This window comes from Chinchilla lanigera, unplaced genomic scaffold, assembly GCF_000276665.1.
Source record: "Chinchilla lanigera isolate Chin_1 unplaced genomic scaffold, ChiLan1.0 scaffold00085, whole genome shotgun sequence".
Taxonomy (NCBI): domain Eukaryota; kingdom Metazoa; phylum Chordata; class Mammalia; order Rodentia; family Chinchillidae; genus Chinchilla; species Chinchilla lanigera.
In genome coordinates, this window is record NW_004955486.1 from 9,225,534 (window position 1) to 9,229,604 (window position 4,071).

The window sequence follows — 4,071 nt, forward strand, 5'->3', positions numbered from 1 at the left end:
GCGCCCGGGAAACAGACGGGGCGGCCTGCGGGGCGCCCCGGGGCTGACCTGGGCTGAGGTGCGGCCGGCGCAGGGCCCGGACTCGCTTCCTTCGCGTGAGCAGGTGATTTTTCTGTTTCCTTTTTTAGCCCTGGGCTTTCTCACTGCGCCGTCTCCCCAACTTTTTCCGTTGTTTCTTGTTCTTTTGAATCGATCTCGCTGAATCTGAGTTGCTCAGGCGGGGCCGGAATTTCCAGTTCTCCTGTCGCAGCCTCCCAGGCTGCTGGGGTTACTGGTGTGCATCCCACGCCGTTTGATCCTTCTGTGAGGGTTGTCCCTGAGGCGGAGTAACAGACACGCAGTTTCCCCACAACACTTAGGCCCCCCTCCCCCGTGCCCCTTTTTTGTCTTTCTGAAACGGTGTCGCTATGCAGCTCACTCTGGCCTTGAACTCACTATGTAGGGCCTACTGGCCTTGAACTTGCAGAGATCCTCCTGCCTCAGCTTCCCAAGCAGGGATTGCAGGCTTGGGCCGCCACATCAGGCTAGGCTCCCATCCTTGAACACACCATGCACTGCTGCAAAAAGACGAAAACAAAGCCAGACACATCTGTGGCAAGGTCGCCACCCAGCCTGCCCCTTTGTTATCTGATCCCTGCCTGCACCCAGCTACATCCCACCCCCTTTTATTTTTTGAGACAGAGTTTCGTCAAAATTCCCAGCCTGGTATCCAGTCTGTGATCCTCTCGCCTCTGCCGCTCTAGCAGCTGCGGTTGCAGCTGAGCTAATGCCCGGTTCAGAGGCTTTTCCCAGCAAACCAAGTTCAGTGTGGTTTAGTAAAAATAAACTTGGTAAACATTTTTAGAACATCAGGACACTGAGGCAGGAGGACTACCGGGAGTTCTGTTCAAGGCCAGCCTGGGCTATAAAGTGAGCTCAAGGCCAGCCTGAGCTGCATAATGAGACCCTGTCTCAAAAAGACAAAAAAAAAAAAAAAAAAAAAAGGAGAGATAGAGCCAGGCATAATGGGAGAGTGAAGCCACAGGGTCATAAATTTGAGCCCAGCCTGGGAAATTTACCAACCTACTAAGACTCTTGTCACAAAAAAAAAAAAAAAGCTGGACATGGTGGCACACACCTATAATTCCAGCACTTGGGAGGCTGAGGCAGAAGAGTCACTGAGTTTAAGCCCAGCCTAAACTACACAGCAAGAGCCTGTCTCAAAAAACAAAAACAGAAAAGGGCTGGGGTGTAGCCCAGTGCACAGGCTCTGGATTCAGTCTCCAGGGATGTGTCTAGGGTTGAGATTGTCACACCAACAGTTTGAATCAGTGCAGACTTCCTGCCCAGGAGTCTGAGGAACATCTTCAGTTCTTCCACAATGAAAGTCCTACACTGGGTCTCAGGAGCTCAGAATTCAGAGAAACTATACACTGGATGGTTTGGGAAATTTTTTATTTTTTGAGACAGGGTCTTGCTGTGTGGTGCAGGCGGGTCCTAAACTCAGTGTGTATTCCAGGCTGGCCTTGAACTCATGGCCATCCTCCTGCCTCAGCCTCCTGAGTGCTGGGATTACAGGCCTGGTCCTCCAGGATCAGCGTACATTGGATGGTTTGACCTTTGCCCAACGTCCCTGGCCTAAGTGTTCTTGGCCAAGGCGGGTCAGTCGCAGGCAGTGCTGGTGTCTGTGCATCCCTGCCTGTCCCGGCCGGGCAGGGTCTGCTCCTGCAGCCCAGGCCACAGTCCTCAGGAAGGGTCAGAACCAGCGCCATGCATGGCTGGGGGTGTGGTTGTCATCTGCGCTGGACACTTGGTTCCTGCCCATGGGAGCTGCCTGGTCAGGTCAGCAGTCAGTTCCCCATGCTAGCCCCTCAGCAAGCACCTGGGGCTAGCACCGCAGCTCTGGCTGCTTCCCAGAGAGCAGATGGGGTTGGCCACTGTTTTTTGTGTGCCCCTCTCATTCGGGGGTTTGAACCCAGGACTTTGCAAATGGTAGGCATTTCTCTACCACTGAGCCACATCCCCAGCCCTTTCATTTTTATTTTTCACTCTAAGACAGTCTTGCTAAGTTCCCCAGGGTGGCCTTGAACTTTTGATCATCCTATCTTACCCTCCCTCATGAGTGGTGTTACCAGCAGGTGCGGCACTGTGCCTGGCTTCCGCAGGTTACAAGCGGTTTGTTGTTGCCAAATTGCTCAGCCCTCTGTGTCTGCAGGACAAGAGCTGCTTTCCCCAGGAGGAGCAGGTGTCTCCTGGGCCAAGCAGAAAGCCAGCCCTGGTGCTGCTGGGCCGGGTCTCGGGCTCTGCCGCCCACACATGGCTTCCCGTCCTCCAGGGATGGAAGGGTCACCTTTCTCTCCCTGGCTCCCTGATGAGTCTCCCTGGAGTGCTTTTCCCCATTTGTCTTAATCTGGAAGGCGCAGCATGGCTCCCTGGGGTCTGACCCTTCACCTTGGGCTAGGTTGGAAAGCTTCTGTGATGACCTCTGACCCTAGAACACCTCCCTTGGGTGTGCACTCCAGCCAGATACTCATAATCAGAGTAAAGGACATAGCTGGGCGTGGTGCTGTATGCTTATAATCCCAGCTATGCAGGAGGCTGAGGCAGGAGGATCACAAATTCAAAGCTATCCTGGGCAATTTAGCAAGACCGTGTCTCAAAATTTTTTTAGAAAGGGCTGATGATATAGCTCAGTGGTAAAGTGCCTCTGGGTTTGATGTCCACTACTACTAAAAAAAAAAAAAAGCCAAAAAAGCTCCGCCCCATTCCCAAAAGCTGCTGAATGAGCTGAATGTAATTTGCCTGTAAGTGTAAAGTCAGAATCCGCTATCTTTTCTTTTTGGAATTACTGTTATTATTATTATTTTGTATTTGTAAGACAGGGTTTTGCTGTGCAGTTCAGGCTGGCCTTGAAATCTTTTTTTTTTTTTTTTTTTTTCCAGTACCAGCGATCGAACTCATGACCTTGCGCTTGCTGGGCAGGCGCTGTGCCGCTGAGCTAAATCCCCAGCCCCCTGGCCTTGAAATCTTGACAGTCCTCCTGCCTCAGCCTCCCTGGTGCTGGGGTGTGTGCCACCATGCCCAGCCTTATCTTTGAGACAGGGTCTTGTGTGTTGTGTTGGCCAGGCTCACCTCAGACTCCTAGGTTTGGGCAGTTGTCCTGCTCCAGTCTCCTGACCCAGGACTCCAGGGCGTGCCCCCGTGCAGGACCTTTCCCTGCTGGTGGGGAGGGACCGTCATCCTGCTGTGCTGCTTGTTTCCCGTCTCAGGATCCCACACGCCCAGGTTCTTCAGGAGCTGTGCTCTGGTGTGCATGGATCACCTGCCCCTGCACGCTGTGATACTCAGAGTCCAGAGGGCTAGTGTGCATGGGCGGGGTTTCTCCCTCCTGCCCTTTGCCAGTTCCCAGCCCCACATGGGGTATGCCAGGGTGTGCCTGCCCCCCACAGAGCGGACACTGGGCAGGAAATGGAGCTGCGTCCCCAGCCTTTTCTGTTTTTTAGTTTGAGACAGGGTCTCACCAGGTTGCCCAGGCTAGTCTTGAGATTGTGGTCCTCCTGCCTCAGCCTCCTGAGTAGCTGGGATCCCAGGCTGGTGCCACCTTGCCTGGGTGCCATGCACTCGTTACCAGGGCTGGGCCCATCCCTGGGGACCCTGTGATTCTTGCCCTGGCTCCTGGGCTTTGTCTGGCAGATGGGGTGGCTGCCCTGGTGCCACCACCACTGGCGCCTCTCAGTGACCTTTGATCTGTGACTTTTGATCCCTGTCTGATCCCAGGTTGAGGGAGTGGGAGTCTTCCCCTCCACCTCCAGAAGCTGCTCTGCGTCCTGCTCCCCACACCCCCTCTACCTCTCTTGTTTCTCCTTGGGCGGGGTCCTCGAGCCTCGCAGGATCCCCTCCTAGAGCTGCAGGAGGCACTGGGAAGCCAGGCTCCTGCCATCCTGGTCCTGTCCCCAGGGCCCTGGGGCCTCACAGTCGCCCTCCTGGCTCTGCTCCACTCCATGCTGGAGGCTGAACCTTGCTGTCTTGGGAGGGTGGGCCACTTAGTTACTTCGCAAGACCCTATCTCAAAAGAAAGCTTTTTTTTTTTTT

The 4,071-nt window shown here is 54.4% G+C and overlaps 1 protein-coding gene across 1 annotated transcript in view; it reads left to right on the top strand.

Annotated features, from left to right (window-relative positions):
- The window catches only part of LOC102014571 (solute carrier family 35 member E2-like), a gene marked incomplete at its 5' end in the record, with an annotated part of 16,192 nt that continues 12,121 nt past the window's right edge, over positions 1-4,071 (top strand). The window contains 1 exon segment of the mRNA XM_005404197.2: positions 1-103.